Source organism: Lagenorhynchus albirostris, chromosome 7, assembly GCF_949774975.1.
Source record: "Lagenorhynchus albirostris chromosome 7, mLagAlb1.1, whole genome shotgun sequence".
Lineage (NCBI taxonomy): Eukaryota > Metazoa > Chordata > Mammalia > Artiodactyla > Delphinidae > Lagenorhynchus > Lagenorhynchus albirostris.
In genome coordinates this window covers 55,960,061-55,979,759 of record NC_083101.1, presented here as the reverse complement: position 1 = coordinate 55,979,759, position 19,699 = coordinate 55,960,061, and the positions used below count along the sequence as shown (strand labels likewise).

The 19,699-nt window shown below is 36.8% G+C and overlaps 1 protein-coding gene across 1 annotated transcript in view; it reads right to left on the bottom strand.

Moving 5' to 3' along the window:
* Nucleotides 1-19,699, bottom strand: part of RIC1 (RIC1 homolog, RAB6A GEF complex partner 1) — a 136,078-nt gene that overhangs the window by 78,620 nt on the left and 37,759 nt on the right. The window lies entirely within an intron of this gene.

Genomic DNA, 19,699 nt, shown 5'->3' with positions numbered 1-19,699 from the left:
GAAGGATTCGATGATTTAGAGATGTATCTTCTATCCCAACATACTGTCATATCAGGTTTCAAATAAGGCTGATAACAGACTAGCATTTTTTAATTCTTTACACTGGTTTATAAATGATGCTCTCTGTTTTTAGCTTTATTTTTTTGTTATACATGTTCAAGTATATAAAATTACTCACCCCAAAGCATAATAAGATAATGATCTAACACTTTTGTATACTCTTTCAGACTTTGTACATTCATACCTATGAATATAGTTAAATGAAAAATAACAAAAATGGTTATAAATAACACATTCTCTCAAAGATAGGTGAAGAATATCTTTTGATACAAATAGTCATCAAAAATTATTATATTATTACTAGTTCTATCACATTGTTTTATATCAGAATACTTAAAAAAAAAAACACTTCTGCTTCCAACGAAGATGGATTAAGCTGAAGTCAATTTGTGCTTCCATCTGAAACAAACAACCAAAAACCAAACAAAATATATGAAACAATGGTTTTCAAAACACTGACAAGCAATGAAGGCTAGTGATCTCTGACACATGGAAAACAACTCAGGTGAGTTCTATGATTGTTCCAGCTTACTCTCTTGAGTTTCCAGGTCACAGCACTGAGAAGGGGAATAGAGACAGAGCCTGGCAGACTCCCTGAGTTGAGAAGACGATGTTGAGAGTCCAGGAAGAACAAGGCACTAACAAAATTTATATGACAGAGTACCAGAGTCAAGAGAGCTGCATGGAGAAAGAATCAAAGAGCACCAATAAGCACATGCATGTGAGGATACTACCAAGGCAGAAGAGAAACCAAAAGGATTAGTAAAGGGAACAGTGCATGGTGCTCCAACAGTCCAGAAAACAGTCCCTGTCCCACCAGCAAGACTGAGGAAACTCATAACGCACAGGGCATTGATTAGAATGCTCAGGAAGGTAGTCCTCAGGTATGGCTGTGGTAAATTGACTTTTTTTTTGTTTTTTGGGGTTTTTTTGTGTTTTTTGGGGGGGTACGCAGGCCTCTCACTGTTGTGGCCTCTCCCGTTGCGGAGCACAGGCTCCGGACGCGCAGGCTCAGCGGCCATGGCTCACGGGCCCAGCCGCTCCGCGGCATGTGGGATCTTCCCGGACCGGGGCACGAACCCGTGTCCGCTGCATCAGCAGGAGGACTCTCAACCACTGTGCCACCAGGGAAGCCCTAAACTGACTTTTTAAACAAGAATAATAGCAATCTATGTTGGGGTCTTACCATATATAAAAATAAAACATGTATAATATATGTTCCTTCACCCCAACAGAATTAAACTAGAAATTGATGACATAAGATTTCTGGAGAACTCTCAAATATTTGGAAACTAAATAATATGCTTGTAGGGCTTCCCTGGTGGCACAGTGGTTGAGAGTCCGCCTGCCGATGCAGGGGACATGGGTTTGTGCCCCGGTCCGGGAAGATCCCACATGCCGCGGAGCGGCTGGGCCCGTGAGCCATGGCCGCTGAGCCTGCGCGTCCGGAGCCTGTGCTCCGCAACGGGAGAGGCCACAACAGTGAGAGCCCCGCATACCGAAAAAAAAAATAATAATAATATGCTTGTAAATAATTCATGAATAAAAGAAGAAATCAAGACAGAAATTTAGAAAAATACAGGATACTAAAAGTTGTGGGGTGTTATTACAGCAGTACTTAAGGGAAATTTTATAGCTTCAAATACCTGTATTAGAAAAAAAGAAAAATGCCAAATCGGTGACCTTGGGTTCTACTTTAAACAAGAAACAGATGAGCAAATGAAACCCAAAGTAAACAAATTAAAAAAAAATAGAGGAAATAATACAGATCAGCATAGAAATCAGTGAAGTAGAAAACAAAAATAAAATCAATGAAATTAAAATCTGTTTTTTTTTTAAAAGATCATTAAAATCGATATACTTCTAGTCATACTGTCCAGGAAAAAAAGAAAGAGAATAACCACTATCAGAAATGAGAGAGGTGACATCACTACATATTCTACAGATATTAAAATAACAAGGGAGTACTGTGAATAACTTTATGACAGTAAATTTCCAGCTTGGATGAAATGGATGGGTTCCTTTAAAGACACAAACTATTAAATCGTACTGAAAAGAAAGAGGTACCCTACATAGGCTTATATCTACTAAAGAAATTGAAATTTCAATTAAAATCCTTTCCACAAAGCAGAACAAAACTCTAGGCCCACATGCTATCACTGGTGAATTCTATCAAATACTTAGAAAAGAGATATCAATTCAACACAAACTCTTCTAGAAAACCAACAAAGAGGGAACACTTTTGATCACATTTTATGAGGCCAGCATTACCCTCATACTAAAAGAAGACAAAGACATTATGAGGAAAAGAAACTACCAGCCAATATTGCTTATTAACACAGATGTAAAATTTATAAACAGTTTTAGCAAATTAAATCTAACAATGTATTAATACATCATAAGTAAATGGGGTTTATCCAGGAATGCAGGGTTGGTTTAACATTCAAGAATCTATAAATGTAAGTTACCATATTAACAAACTAAAAAAGAAAAATAGTATGATAGTCTCAATAAATGCAGGAAAGACATTAGAAAAAATCCAATATAACATTACTAATTAAAAATTTTCAGCAAATTAATGAGAGGGTTAATTTCCACAACTTGATAAAGGGGATTTACAAAATATCTATAACATGATTCTTCTTCTTTTTTTAATACTTATTTATTTATTTATCTTTGGCTGCACTGGGTCTCTGTTGCTGTGCATGGGCTTTCTCCAGTTGCAGCGAGCGGGGGCTTCTCTTCATTGCGGTGTGCAGGCTTCTCATTGCGGTGGCTTCTCTTGTTGAGGAGCACAGGTTCTAGGCACGCGGGCTTCAGTAGTTGTGGCACGCGGGCTCAGTCGCTGTAGCTTGTGGGCTCCAGAGCACAGGTTCAGTAGTTGTGGCACACGGGCTCAGTTGCTCTGCAGCATGTGGGATCTTCCCGGGCCAGGGCTTGAACCTGTGCTCCCTGCATTGGCAGGTGGATTCTTAACCACTGCGCCACCAGGAAAGCCCCTATAACATGATTCTTAATAGTAAAAGACTAAATGCTTTCCTCCTATTCAAAATTGTACTGGACAGTCTAACCAATAAAATCAGGCAAGAAAAAGAAATAAAAGGATCCAGATTGGAAAGGAAAAACGTAAAACTGTTTTTTGATGTCACTGTCTATACAGAAAATCTGGCGGAATCTACAAAAACAGTACTAGAATAACTGAGTTTAGCATGGTTGCAAGATACAAGATCAATAGAAAAATCAACTGCATTTCTATATACTATCAGTGAACAATCAGCAAATTAAAATACTGTTTTCAAAAACATCAAAAAATATAAAATACTTTGGGATAAACCTGGCAAAAGATGTGAAATACTTGTACACTGATAACAAAACATTGACAAAGTTAAAAATATCTAAATAAAGGAAGAGATATATGTTGTTCATAGGTCAGAAGATTCAATACTGCTAAGATGACAACTCCCCCCAAATGGATCCACATATCCAATGCAATGCCAGTCAAAATCTCAGCAGGTATTTTCATAGAAACCGACAAGCTGATGCTAAAATTCATACAGAAACAAAAGGTCCTAAAACACTGAAAACAACTTTGAAAACAAAGTTGAAAAAGTAACACACTGTGATTTCAAAAATTATTATAAAGCTAGAGTAATCAAAAGTAATACTGTATCAACACAGACAAATATATCATGGAACTGAATAGAGAACACAGACAAAACCCCACATACATGTGGACAACAGATTTATGACACAGATGCAAAAGAAATGCAATATAGAAAGGATAACCTTTTCAACAAACGGTGCTGGAACAACTGAATATCAATATGCAAATAATTAACTTAGATCCATATCCTGCACCATATATAAAAATTAACTCAACATATATCAGAGACCTAAATATAAAACCTAAATCATAAGACTTCTAGAAGAAAGCATAGGAAGAAGATAAGAGCCATTAAAAAATAAACTAATGAACCAGACATCATCAAAATTAAGTATTTCACGCATTCAAAAAATAGTGTTAAGAGAATGAAAAGACAAGTAACATACTAGGAGAAATTCTTCGTAAAGCATATGTGTAATAAAGGACTTGAATCCAAAATACACTAAGAACTCTAGAAACTCAACAATAAGAAAGCAAAGAACCCAATAAATAAAATGGGCGAATGATCTGAAAAGACACTTTACCACAGAAAACACACATGGCAAATAAACAAATGAAAAGATGTTCAACATCATTAGTTATTAGAGAAATGTAAATTAAAACTATAATGGGATACCACCACACAGCCATTAGAATAGCTAAAATTAAAAATGCACACCTTAGGTTGGCAAAGAGGAATGAGAACTCTTGTACCCTGCTGGTAGGAATGTAAAATGGTACAACTGCTTCGTAAAAAGTTTAGCGTGTCCTTAAAAAGTTAAACATAAGGGACCTACCTTACGATCTAGCTGTTCCATTCATGGCTATTTACCCAAGATAAAAGGAAATATATGCCCATATAAAGATTTGTACATGAATGTTCATAGCACTTTTATTTAAAATAGCCCAAAACTATAAACAACTCAAATGCCCATCAACAGATAAATGGATAAACCAACTGTGTTATATTCAATAAGATACTCAGCATTAACTACTGATCCATGACAACATGCATGAATCTCAAAATTATGCTGAGTAAAAGAAATTAGAAAAATGTCATAGCACATACTGTATGATTCCATTTGTTTAAAACTCTAGTAATCTGTAGTGACAGAAAGCAAATCAGTAATTGGTTTTAGAGGGAGGTGAATCATGGCAGGATGGAGGAATTACAAAAGGGTACAAGGAAACCTGTGATGGATCTGTTCACTATCTTGACTGTAGTTATGGTTTCAAAATTTATCTAATTGTACATTTCAAACATGTGCAATTTATTGTATATCAACAGTACTTCAATAAAGCTATTTAGAAAAGAGGAATGGAAGTGATGGTTCGACTTAGAAACTTCTGCTTCTTGAAAAGCTTCTACCATCACAAGAAAGGCCTTATCTAGCCTACTGGAAAATAAGAGGTCACAAAGAAAACCAGAACAGACAGCTACAGTCAACTACCAGATATGTAACTAAGGGGCTATCCAGCATCAGTGGAGCTGTCAAATGACTGTAGCCACATCAGTACTAGAGGTGAGATCAGGAGAACCATTTGACCAAACCCAGTGCAAATCACAGAATGAGAGTAAACAAATGGCTGTTTTGAGCCACCATTTTGAAGATAATGGTTAACTGTGAAAAATAACAACCCTAACAAAAATAGTATAATTTAAGGAAGTATAAATAGTATGATTTAAAGACACCAAGTTATGGAGACAAGAGCAAAATTCAAAGAGATCCAGGAGAATAGCAGAGTAATCACTTCCAAAACAGTGTCTGGTCACACCAAGATGGGAAAAAAAAAGAGAGATGAATGGGTACTATTTAGAACACTGTACTCCTCTACAATTTGCTGTATTCCACTCTCTTATAATACTTTGCTTTCAGCTGTTATTTGGTGACTCAATACATTAACATGCTGGGAACGGGAAAAAAAATCACAATGAAACAACAGGAATTCTAAATTAAACTGATGTCTTTCCCTTATTTATAAATAAGTTATATTCTAATTCATGTCACAGTAACTCATGTTGTGGCAAAACAATCTACATTTCCATTTAGCTGGGTGTGAAAGAGAATATTAAGAGTAGCAATGAGAAATAGAGTTGGAATGGCAGGTAGAGGCCAGATCACAAGATGCTCTGAATACTAGGCTAAGAAGTTTGGAACACATTTTGAATGCAATGGGAAGCCACCAAAAGGTTTAAAGTAAGAATAATATAAGTGGGACTTCCTTGGTGGTCCAGTGGCTAAGACTCCAAGCTCCCAGTGCAGAGGGCCCGGGTTCGATCCCTGGTCAGGGAACTAGATTCCACATGCCGCAACTAAGAGTTCGCATGCCTCAACTAAAGACCCCGCATGCTGCAACTAAAGATCCCACATGCTGCAACCAATATCCCGCATGCCACAACTAAGACCCGGCACAGCCAAATAAATAAATAAATATTTTAAAAAATAAAAGCTGTGATTCAGAAATAGCTATGCATAATTTAGATGCATTTCAAGTAGACAAAAAAATGTAACTGAAAGTTTTGAGTTCTAGGCAATCTACAAAAGATACTAAAAGCCTGTGCTAAGGCAATGACAATGAGAATAAAGAGAAGAGGATGGCAGTAAACTAGAGACAGGACTTAGCAAAATACTGGTGATTGGATGGGAACACAGAACCAAGGGACTCCAGGTTTTTTCCTATTATAAGCAAAGCCTCAATAAAAATACTTACGCATATGCCTAAATATGCTGGTGCTACTATTTGCCAGACACAGTCCTAGAAATGAGACAGTACTTCAAATTCATTTTAATGTTCCTTGCGCATGGATATAGATCAATTGTCTAAAACTGAGGAAAACTGTAAGGATATTTATGGTCTGGTAACATGTCTACAAAAATGATATTCTACTTCTGATGCTCAGAGAATGCACACTCCCAAAAGCTATGGGCCAATTCTTAAAATCGTAAAGGATTTTCTTTCTCACACCCCATTAAAAAACAGTGTCAGTGAGATTTCTTTCTAAGGTACAAGTTGATAAGGAGGTGACTGTGGTTCTGTTGATGATACAGTACTAGAATTTTTAATATAACTGACATGTCAGAGCATACAATGACTATACCTGGGGATCAGGGGGAAGGCCATAAGAAAATTAAATGGGGATGACTGCTTTGGCTTTGACTTAATGTGCAGAGAGTGATGCTGTATTGCTCTATAGGTCATACAACTGTATATCCTTCTCACACAGTCGATCAATGATTTTTTTTGTAGAAGCAAATTTCAAAGCGTCTCCTAGATTCAGCTTTATTCCATAATAGCTAGTAAGATTAAACAACCATGCTAACAGAGAAAGGCAGCAAGGCAAAATTATTAAGACTTTCAAATTCTAGGACCAGCCTTCATGGGTTAGAATTCCATTATCAGTGATGTGATCTTAGGCACATAGTATTTATGTAATCTGGGGCAGGTGCTTTAACCTGTCTACCATAGTTAGCTCTACTATATGGTGGAAGCAATAAAATTACCTACCTTTAGAGGAGTGTTTGTTTTATGTATTCAGGTGTTCCTATATGGGTGCATACATGTTAACATATGCTATCCTCTTCTTATATTAATCCTTTTATCATTGTATAGTGTCCTTTTCTGTCTTTCTTTATGGCCTTTGCTTTGAAGTCTATTTTGTCTGATACGAGTATTGCTACCCCCACTTTCCTGTCATGTCGATTTGCATGAAGTATCTTTTTCCATCCCCTCATTTTCAGTCTATGTGTTCCTTTTACCCTAAAGTGGGTCTCTTGTAGGCAGCATGCTATAGGTTCTTGTTTTGTTATCCAGTCTGCCACTCTGTCTTTTGATCAGAGCATTGACATTTAAAGTAATTACTGATAAGTAGATATGTCTTTATTGCCATTTTAAACCTTGTTTTCCAGTTGATTTTGTATTTGTCTTTTGTTCCTTTCTTCTTTTTGTTTTCCTTTTGTGGGTTGACAGTTTTCTTTTGTATTATCCTTGAGTTCTTTTCTTTTTATTTTTTGTAATCTATTGTGTGTTTTTGATTCGTGGTTACCCTGATTTTCAAATATGTTAACCCATTACTATATCTCCTTGCTTTAGACAGGTAGTCATATAAGTTCAAACACATTCTAAAAGATCTATATTTTCTTACTCCCCTCCCCTACATTTTGTGACTCTGATGTCCTATTTTACATCTTCATGTTATCCTCTTGCTGTTCATTGTAATTATAATCACTTTCACAAAATTTTTTGATTTTTTAAAAAATCTATGTACTGGCTTCCTTAGGTGATCAAACAATCCCTTTACGTACTTGCCTTTCCTATTGTGATTTCTCTTTCTTATAGAGTCTTGCTTCTTTTCTATTTAGAAAAGACCTTTCAATATTTCTTTTAGGATAGGTTTAGTATTGCTGTATTCTTTTAGTTTTTGCTTGTCTGGGAAATTCTTTATCTCCCCTTCTACTCTAAATGATAATTTTGCTGGGTACAGTATCCTAGGTTGCAGATTTTTCCCTTTCATGACTTTGAATATATCTTGGCACTCCCTTCTGGCTTGCAAAGTTTCTGTAGAGAAATCAGCTGATAGCCGTATGGGGGTTCCCTTGTAACTGACTGACTGTTTTTCTCTTGATGCCTTAAGAATCCTCTCTTCATCTTTAAATTCTGACATTTTAATTATAACACGTCTCAGTGTAGGTCTGTTTTAGTTCATTTTGTTTGCAACCCTCTGTGCTTCCTGTACCTAGATATGTTTCCTTCTTTAGATTTGGGAAGTTTTCAGCCATAATTTCTTCAAATACACTTTCAATCCTCTTTTCTCTTTCTTCTCCTGGGATCTCTATTATGCGTAGATTGGAAGGCTTAACATTACCCCATAGATCTCGTATGCTGCTTTCAATTTTTTTTTTCACTTGTCTTTCTGTCTGCTGTTCTGATTGGGTGATTTCTGTTATTCTATCATCCAGATCACTTATTCATTCTTCTGCCTTATTTAGTCCACTGTTCACTGCCTTTAGCTCAGTTTTTATCTTGGCAATTGAACTGTCTAATTTTGACTGGCTCCTCTTTATAGTTTCTAGTTCCTTGCTACAGTGATCTGCATTTCTATCAATAATCTTTCTTAATTTCTTTAGCATTTTTATTACCTCCTTTTTGAACTCAGTGTTTGGTAGAATGGAGAGGTTTCTTTCATTTTGTGTTCTTTCAGGGGATTTCTCTTGTTCTTTTAATTGGGAGTAGTTCCTCCAATTTTTCACTTTACTCATATTTCTCTCTCTGAATTTAGGAGAAACAGTTATCTACTGTGGTCTTAAAGGGCTGTTTTTTATTTGGGAGCATCCCTGTGTAGCCTGTGTGAGTCCAGTGTTTTTGGTGCAAGGCCTGTATTTGGTATGGATGCCTGCCATGTTCTGGCCGTTATCCCCTTGACAGACGGGTTGTGTTGTGGTGACCAGAGCTTGCACTGGATGTTGGGCGGGGCCTCTTCTTTGCTCTGTGGTTGTCACAGCCCTGTTGGGAGCAGGGTCTGCTCCCCAATTGTTGGAGTAGAAGCCCCCAGATCCAGTTCTAAGCTACAGTGTGAGGTAGGCAGGACTGGAAAGCTCTCACTAGGAAAGGGGCCTCTGTGTATTTTTCTCCAGGAGCTGTCCACCAGGACGTGCAACTCCGTGATATCATCTGCCACCCAGTGTGTGCGCCCACAAAGTACAATATTGCTGGCACTGCCTTCAAACCAGCCTCCGCTACAGGAGCATCAATAAACAACAGACTCATACATTTCTCAGGGATGTGCATGCTCACAACGCCACTGGTGCGAAAACCCACCAAAGTCACTCCTGCACCCACTATCGGAGTGCTGGTAATCTGCTCAGATTTCAGCCCTGCCTTTGCACGTGCACACCCACTCTGGTGGCGCTTGCACGCTCCCAAAACTTGCTGGTGCACATTTCTAAAGTCCGCAGTGGCTGCAGCCATGCCCCGCTGGGAGCATGCTGACAATGAGGCTGCCATGGTGGGCCCACACCCTTCCCTTCGTGTGTTGACAATGGGGCTCCTATGGCAGACCTGCGCTCCGTGCCAGTTGCATCCCAGACCACACTTCAGGCCCTTCAGGCTATCTCTGCACAGCCAAACCAAGTCCCCTCACCAGGTCTGTCCACTGAAGCCCGAGTTTCAGCATCCAGCCCCTGCACATACCGGCAGGCCTGCATGTCGGGCTGGAAAGTGCACCAATGTGCAAGGACCGTCTATGCTGGTCTCCCTCTACCCTACCTGGCTATAAGCTGGCTCCTGTATTCGTCTCTGAAGCTCCCTATCTGTCCCAGTGGACCTCCCAGCTGGTGAAGGAGGTTCCCAGGGTGAGGAAACCTTTCTTCTTTCACAGGTCCCTCCCAGGGGTCCAGGTCCTGTCCTGATTCCTTTTTATTTCCCCTTTCATCCTAACCAGTTACGTGGGCATCTTTCTTGCAGCTTTGGTTGTATTAGATCTTCTGCCAGCTTTCAGTGTGTATTCTGTGAGAACTACTCCACTTGTAGATGTATTATTGTATGTATCTGTGGGAGGAGGTGAGCTCCACGTCCTTCTATGCTGCCATCTTGACAGCTTGTCCCTTCTCGATAAAATCATTACTGAAAGGTAAGAGACTTGGAAGACAAATTCAGGAGCTCTGCAAATAATGAATTAAAGAAAGAAAACAGGTATGCTAACACATATATATGGAATTTAAGAAAAAAAATTTCATGAAGAACCTAGGGGTAATACAGGAATAAAGACACAGACTTACTAGAGAATGGACTTGAGGATATGGGGAAGGGGAAGGGTAAGCTGTGACAAAGCAAGAGAGAGGCATGGACATATATACACTACCAAACGTAAGGTAGATAGCTAGTGGGAAGCAGCCGCATAGCACAGGGAGATCAGTTCGGTGCTTTGTGACCGCCTGGAGGGGTGGGATAGGGAGGGTGGGAGGGAAGGAGACGCAAGAGGGAAGAGATATGGGAACATATGTATAACTGATTCACTTTGTTATAAAGCAGAAACTAACACACCATTGTAAAGCAATTATACTCCAATAAAAAAAAAAGGGAAGAAAACAAGACAAACCTTGTTCTATTCTTCTCTTATTTAGGAAAAAGAGAAAAAAAAATCCCTAGCTGCAGAAACAGACTGAAGTCTTCAGATTGAAACGCCTAAGACTCAGGTTTAATTTGGGTGGATTGGCCCGGGGTGGGAAGGAGGGAGGCAGGCAGAGGGAGACAATTTAATGAAAAAAAAAAAGATACAATCTTGTAAGTAAAAATAACTTAATTTCAATCACAAAGAGAAAAATCTTTCAGAGAAAAAGAATAGGTTTCCTGAAAAGGGAAAAGACTCAGATTAACACTAGACTTCTCACTAATAACCCTAGAAACCAGAGGGCACTAGAACATTACCTCATGGCTAGGAAAAAAAAAAAAAAGAATCTCAATCTAAGAATCCTGTACCTAGACAGGATATCCTTCACCATGCTTAAAGAACAGTACGTTCAGATATTATTTAATATATGAATGCCCACTGTGTGCAGAAAATGCTCTTGGCATTGAAGCTATAGTGAAAATAACAAGCAAAAAGATATGGAACTAATATTCTGGGTTTGAAAAATGGACAGGGACTTCCCTGGTGGCACAGTGGATAAAACTCTACACTCCCAATGCAGGGGGTCTGGGTTCGATCCCTGGTCAGGGAACTAAATCCCACACGCATGCCGCAAGTAAGGGTTCACATGCCACAACTAAGGAGCCTGTGTGCCACAACTAAGGAGCCTGCGAGCCACAACTAAGACCCGGTGCAACCAAATAAATTAAAGAAAAAAAGAAAAATGGACAAACACAGGCAACCTATAGAAGAGGAACTGCAAAGGGCCAATAAATATAGGAAAAGATGCCAAACCTCACTAGCAATAGAAATTAAACAAATGGAAATTAAAATGACAAGACCATTTTTCACCAATCCAATGCAGGCACAATGTAGGTAAACAGGAATCTTAAGAACACATAGGAGTGACTCTGGAAACTGACACAATTTTATGAAAAAATGATTTGGCAATACTCATTAAAAAGAATATACATACGCACTTTGACCCAGCAATCCTACATAGGGAAAAGTGCCCTAAAGAAATAAATGCGCCAATACAAAAGGGTATATGTATAACGATGTTTACTGTAGCACTGTTTATAGTTGCCAAAGGTCCATTAAGAGAAGAATAGCAAAGAGTATAAGAAACTTCCACACTATGGAATATTATACAAATACTAAAACTAATAAGTTAGAGTGTATGTATTAATCTAGAAGGGTAGTCATAATATACTAAGTGAAAAAAATCAAATTGCAGAGTAATGTGTAAATTAAGATGTTAATTTTGTGTGAAAATAATGAAAATTTCTATATTTATCTATTTAAATATCTACTCATCTGTAAGTTAGAATCCTATGCAAACATTCAAAATCAAGTTACAGAAAAATGTTGAAGTGAGACAATGTTCATGATATAACATGTCAAAAAAGCTGTACAGTAGCTTTCTATAAAGAAAAAAATATGTTTTCAATAATCCTCTACCTATGAAAACTCACAGATTTATCAAATGTGCTCCTCATGAACAGGTGACATTAACAGTCACTTATAGTAATATCACTTTGGATTTAAAAACAAACAGACTTCAATAGCCTTTCAAATTCTATGTACTATTAAATATAAGTGTATCTGCAAACAACCGTTAAAAAGGTATAGGAACATAAGTAAAAATTAATGATTATCTGTGAGTAGTGAAGTTATTTATTTTTTCTTGTTTATCTCTACAATTCTCAGATTTTCTTCATCGAACATTTATCCCCCTTATTAAAAACTAAAACTTTTAAAAATCCAATTCTCAAAACTATAAAACTCCTAAAAGATAACATAACAGAAAATCTACATGACCTCGGTTTGGTGATGACTTTTAGATACAACACCAAAGACACAATCGATGAAATAAACTGATAAGCTTGACATCATTAAAATTACAAACGTCTGCTCTGCAAAAAATCTGTCAAAAGAATGAAAAGAGAAGCCACAGATTGGCAGAAAATATTTGCAAAAGACATATCTGATAAAGGACTGTTACCCAAAATAACAAAAAACTCTTAAAATTCAAAAATAAGAAAACAAACAACCCAACTAAAAAATGGGCCAAAGACCTTAACATGCACCTCACCAAAGATATATGGATGGCAAATAAGCATATGAAAAGATATTCCAGAGCATATGTCGTGAGAAAAATGCAAACTAAAACAAGGAGATACCACTATACACCTATTAGAATGATCATAATCCAAAACACTAACAACACTGTCAAAGATGTGGAGTAACAGGAACTCTCATTCATTGCTGATGGGAATACAAAATGGTACAGCCACTCTGGAAGACAGTTTGGCAGTTTCTTACAAAACTAAACATAGTTTTACCATACAACCCAGCAAGCGCACCTCAGCGCATGAAAGGAGTTGAAAACATGTCCATACAAAAACCTGCACATAGATGTTTATACCAGCTTTATTCATAACTGCTAAAATTTGGAAGCAACCAAGATGTCCTTCAGTAGGTGAATGTGTAAACTGTAATACATCCCATGATTTAATATTCATGCTAAAAAGTAATGAGCTATCAAGTCATGAAAAGACATGGAAGAACGTTAAATGCATACTACTAAGTGAAAGAAGCTAATCTGAAAAGGCTACATACTGTATGATTCCAATTATATGACATTCTAGAAAAAGCAAAACTATGAAGACAATAAAACAGATCAGTGGCTGCCAGGGGTTATGGGATATGAAGGGATAAATAGGTAAAGCACAGAGGGTTTGAGGGGCAGTGAAACTACTCTTTATATACTATAATGGTGGATACATGTCATTATAAATTCATCCAAACCCACACAATGTACAACACTAAAAGTGCACCGTAATGCAAACTATGGGCTCTGGGTGATAATGATGGTGAATGTAGATTCACCAATTGTAACAAATGTATCACTCTAGTGGAGGATAATGGGGGGAGGCTATGCATGTGTTGGGGCAGGGAGTAATGCAAGAAATCTCTATACCTTCCTCTCAATTTTGCTGTTAACTTAAAATTGCTCTAAAAAAGTCTATTTTTCATAAAGTCCATTTATGAACTTATAATTCATATAAGCTAAACCATAAATTCATGTTTTAAATTATACAAACAGAGATGAATTAACTTAAATCACTTGAATCAGGTCAGCATTTACTTAGCCTATTTAACATAAACCAGACTACAACAGCTAAATTTATGTTCATCATGACATCTCCAGTTGTATGGAGATGTATCTTCTAGAAAAAGACTATAAGCAATAACCAGGTAAAATAAAAACTGGACTTTCAGTAGCCAAAAAGAGTAAATTGTTTGTTATCTTCTCTTACATATGTATTTTACCCACCCCCAACTTGAGAACAGAAATAATTCCTAACTTCTTTGTTTTCTTAATATTTAGTATATGCAAAGGTTAATAAATTATTGTGAAATTGTTTCTGTAGAGGCTGTTTCTAGTTATCTGGTAACTGGCTCTGGGGTAATTAGGAGTGGGGAATAGTGGCCCTAGGTAAAGAGCTCCATAAAGGATGTGGTTGAGGGTACAGGCTGTGAAGTGTTTGGTTTGCACATGAAAGGAACATTAGCAGGTAATCCTCTACTATCTCTAGAAATTGGCTAGCCCTGAGAGGGGCAGTCTCTCCAGGACCAGCGTCAAAGCATCAAAATACAGAAAAACAACAACACAAGATTACAGAGAGAAAACAAATTTTCATAAATTTTACTGTTACAAAATTCTAAATATAATAGTGATGAAAATTTAGTACAATTTTTCTTTGTAATATATATCCACTAAAGAGAATGAAATTCTTTTTGTGGGGATAATATTTTTTGCTTAATTGAAGTTTAAAGTTAATGTTCCCCTGCCAACATAATACTCAATGGGGAGAAGCTGAAAGCCTTCCTGCTAAAATCTAGAACAAGACAAGGATGCCCACTATCACCACTTCTATTCAACATAATATTGGAAGTCCTAGCCAAAGCAATCAGACAAGAAAAGGAAATAAAAGGTATCCAAATTGGAAGGGAAGAGGTAAAATTGTCATTAATACACAGATGACAAGATACTATATATTGAAAACCCTAAAAACTCCACACAAAAACTACTAGAACTGATAAACGAATTCAGCAACGTAGCAGGATACAAGATTAACATACAGAAATCAGTTGCACCTCTTTACCCTACCAATGAAATATCAGAAAGTTAAAAAAAAAAAAGATCTCTTTAAAACTGCATCCAAAAACTGAAATAAAATACTTAGGAATAAAACTGACCAAGGAGGTTAAAGACTTATATGCTGAGAATTATAAAACACTGATAAAGGAAACTGAAGATAACTCAAAGAAATGGAAAGACACTTCATGCTTTTGAACTGAAAAAATTAATATTGTTAAAATGGCCATACTACTCAAAGCATCTACAGATTTAAGGCAATCCCTAGCATAAAATTACCCATGACCTTTTTCACAGAACTAGAACAAATAATCCTAAAATTTATATGGAACCATAAAAGACCCAGAAGTGTCAAAGCAATCCTGAGGAAAAAGAACATAGCAGGAGGCATAACTCTCCCAGACTTCAGAAAATGCTACAAAGCTACAGTAATCAAAACAGCATGGCATGGTACTGGCACAAAAACAGACACATGCATAAATGGAACAGAGAGCCCAGAAATAAACCCACACTCAGTCAATCTTTGACAAAGGAGGCAAGAAGTCGTCTCTTCTTCTTCTACTTCTTGCTGAAGAAGTCTCTTCAGCAAGTAGTGTTGGGAAAGCTGGACAGCTGCATGTAAATCAGTGAAGTTAGAACACACTCTCACGCCACACACAAAAACAAACTCTAAGTGGCTTAAAGACTTAAATATAAGACAGGACACCATAAAACTCCTAGAAGAGAACATAGGCGAAACATTCTCTGACATAAACTGTAGCAGTGTTTTCTTAGGTCAGTCTCCTAAGGCAATAGAAATAAAAACAAAAATTAAAAAATGGGACCTATTCAGACTTATAAGCTTTGGCACAGCAAAGGAAACCATGAACAAAATGAAAAGAAAACCTATGGAATGGGAGAAAATATTTGCAAATGATGTGACCACCAAGGGCTTAATTTCCAAAATATACAAACAGCTCATACAACTCAATAACAAAAAATCAAACAACCCAATCAAAAAATGGGCAGAAGACCTAAACAGACATTTCTCCAAAGAAGACATACAGATGGCCAACAGGCACAGGAAAAGATGCTCCACATTGCTAATGATCAGAGAAATGCAAATCAAAACTACAGTGAGGGGCTTCCCTGGTGGCGCAGTGGTTGAGAGTCTGCCTGCCGATGAAGGGGACATGGGTTCGTGCCCCGGTCCGGGAAGATCCCACATGCCACGGAGCGGCTAGGCCCGTGAGCCGTGGCCGCTGAGCCTGTGCGTCCGGATCCTGTGCTCCACAACGGGAGAGGCCACAACAGTGAGAGGCCCGCGTACAGCAAAAAAAAACAAACAAACAAAAAAAAACTACAGTGAGGTATCACCTCACACTGGCAGAATGGCCGTTATCAAAAAGTCTACAAATATTAAATGCCAAAGAGGGTGTGGAGAAAAGGGAACTCTCCTATACTGTTGGTGGAAATGTAAACTGGTGCAGCCACTATGGAAAACAGAGTTTACCATATGATCCAGCAAGCCCACTCCTGAGCATATGGTCTGGAAAAAAGGAAAAGTCTAATTTGAAAAGATACATACACCCCAGTGTTCAGAGCAGCACTATTTACAATCACCAAGACATGGAAGCAACCTAAGTGTCCGTCAACAGATGAATGGATAAAGATGTTGTGTATATATATACGAAATACTACTCAGCCATAAAAAAGAATGAAATAATGCCCATTTGCAGCAACATGGATGGACCTAGAGATAATCATACTAAGTGAAGTAGGCAGACAGAAAGAGACAAATACCACATTATATCACTTACATGTGGAATCTGAAATATGATACAAATGAACTTATGTATAAAACAGAAACAGAGTCACAGACACAGAAAACAAACTTATGGTTACCAAACGGGGATGGGGGTGGAGGAGGGATAAATTAGGAGCTTGGAATTAGCCAATACAAATTACTATATATATAAAAAAAAAAAACCAAGGTCCTACTGCACAGCACAGGAAACTATATTCAATATCTTGTAACAAACCATAATGGAAAATGATATGAAAAATAAATAAATATAAACATATATGTACATAACTGAATCACTTTGCTGTACACCAGAAACACAACATTGCAAACCAACTATATTTCAATTAAAAATAAAGTTAGTTTCCCACGATCAAAATCAATTGCAAAGTTTCCTCTTAATGCTAGTCTGTAATGTGATTTTACATATTTATATGTGAAAATGTGTTTTCAAACCAGTACTGCCAAATACTGATATCAACCCATGAGCATATGATTTTAATTGAATACATTCATCACTTGGTAGGCAATTATGAAGTCTACCAGATTTCTTCTATGTTTGCCTATTAACATGTCATTACATTGTAATCACTTCCAACTGAAGGTTAGGTGGAAGCACTCCTCATTTGCACAATTAATGGATTATGAATATGGAAATTTCTTTTGCAACTGCATCAAGATCCAAAAAATACTACTTGAACTGTGGTTTGACCTTAGAAAAAATACCTATTGCTAATTTTTCTTGGAAATAGACATCTTCTTGTTAACTTTTGACAGCCTGACTTTACTTGTAATTCAAACATTAGCTGTCATCAAAATGGCTTAACCACATATAAGTTTCACATATAAGCGCTGTTTTGCTTTATAGTTTTAAATTCATTAGGAAACATTATCAAGTCTGCAGCAAAGCTATTTTCCAAAGCCATTCAATGCCCCACAGGTGATTAAGAGTGGTTCCTCAAGTTCAAAAAATTTCAACCTCACACATGAGCTCAAAAAATTCACAATAAATGTTTACCACTAACTGCCAAGCCATCAAAAGACTGTGGTCTTGGGCAAGTCAGGATATTCAGCTTCTATTTCTGACAAAAACTTAAAATAACCATCAGTTTTAAATGTTTACATATTCATAAGCTTTGTAAATTTGTCCAACTGAAGCCTTTTTCTGCTCCATGTTTTTACCACCATCAATCAAGACACCTTAGTGGATTCTACTTCAGGTTGTATTGAATTAGTGTTTTCTCAACTTTGAAAATTTTTTTCACCTGAAGTTGTCCCACACATGCTATTCATGGGGAGTAATTCTTAGTCATTTCACATTCTGTCTTGATATTCAAATAAACTGAGCAGTATTAACATTTGTCAATTCATCATAAGAACGAAGCAAACTTACTTCGATTGCACCTTCATTTTAATTTTTTATTTTTGTGAAAAAAATCTGATGTGATGAGATAATCCATTTTAAATTTTCTGATTTTTCCTGACTACTAATTTCAGTGAGCTGGGAATACTGTGATGAGTACGTAGCTGGGTAATTTCAACTTATACTGTATTCTTCTGGCATCACTATAGTGTCATTCCATAATAAACACAATATTTTGCCATCTAATTCAGTAATAAAATAATACACATGTGCTTTAAAAGCATGAAATTCAAAATCTATTTTTCTCTTTTTATTCCTTTGACATGATCAGTATACACTAGTAATAAAAATAATATGACATGTCACAATATAGCAATATGCGTGGCACTTGAAACAATGAATTTATAAATGCTTTATTATAATTTATACTGCACTGAGCAGAAGAGTGAAGAGATAAAGCACCATGTATGGTCACTGTCAGGATTACTCAACTCAGCTGTTGTCCCTTGAAAGCGGCCAGGCAACATGCAAAGAAATCAGCATTTTAATACTCAAAAACAACATTATTGATGGACAATAAAATTTAAATTTCATATAATTTTCACCTGTCAAAAATACTATTCCTCTTTGATTTTTTCCAATAATTTAAAAACATAAAACTATTCTTAGTTCATGGTCCACACACAACAGGAAGCAGAGTAAATTTGGCACATGGTTGGTAGTCTGCAAACCCTTGCTGCAGGAAGTGAGGAACTACTCAATATTTTTTATTTTATGGAGCCACTTTCAGATGATTAACCCAGTCAGCATTATATAGCATGAACAGGAAAAGGACCGAAAGCAGAGAGATATCAGTGTAGTACTTGACAGTAAATGGAATCTAAGTACCTAATTCTAAAGTCCTTCTCTCCAATATACACTATCTGTGTAACTTTGGATAAAACTTACTTTCTCAAACCCTCAATACACTAATCTACTACGAAGGACAACTGTATCTACTTCAAAGTGTCAAGCTTAGAAGACATGATACACCTAATGCGGTTATAATAATAGTTACATGGAAGGTGCTCTCAATAAATGTATTATTGCTAATTCGAATTAGGTGATGATGACAGCCCAAGAGCTGACAATAAAAAGGTAAAATTAACCAGACCTAAGCACATTAATGGAATAGAGGAGAAATGCAGAAATAAACCCAAATGGATATGAGAATGTAGTATGACATAAACACAAAGTTTATCATTTTTATGAGACATCCTTGGGAACAGAGGGCAGGATTTATAATATAAATTTGGGAATACCATGTAAATACAGATGAAAGCTTAAAAAATCTAGATTAGACTTCAAGGACAAAACAGCAAAGTGAGAGGAATAAAAAGAAAAGGATATAGGCACCGTTTAGGGATGGGAGGAAGTAGAAGAATCAAGAAAAACGATATAGTAGGAGTAACCTGAATAGAAGAATCGGTACAGCAATTCCTATCACAGATGGTAAATACTAATGGGTGTGAAAAAGTGAAAGGATCTCATCTAAGAGAATTAAATTTAAATGCGATGTA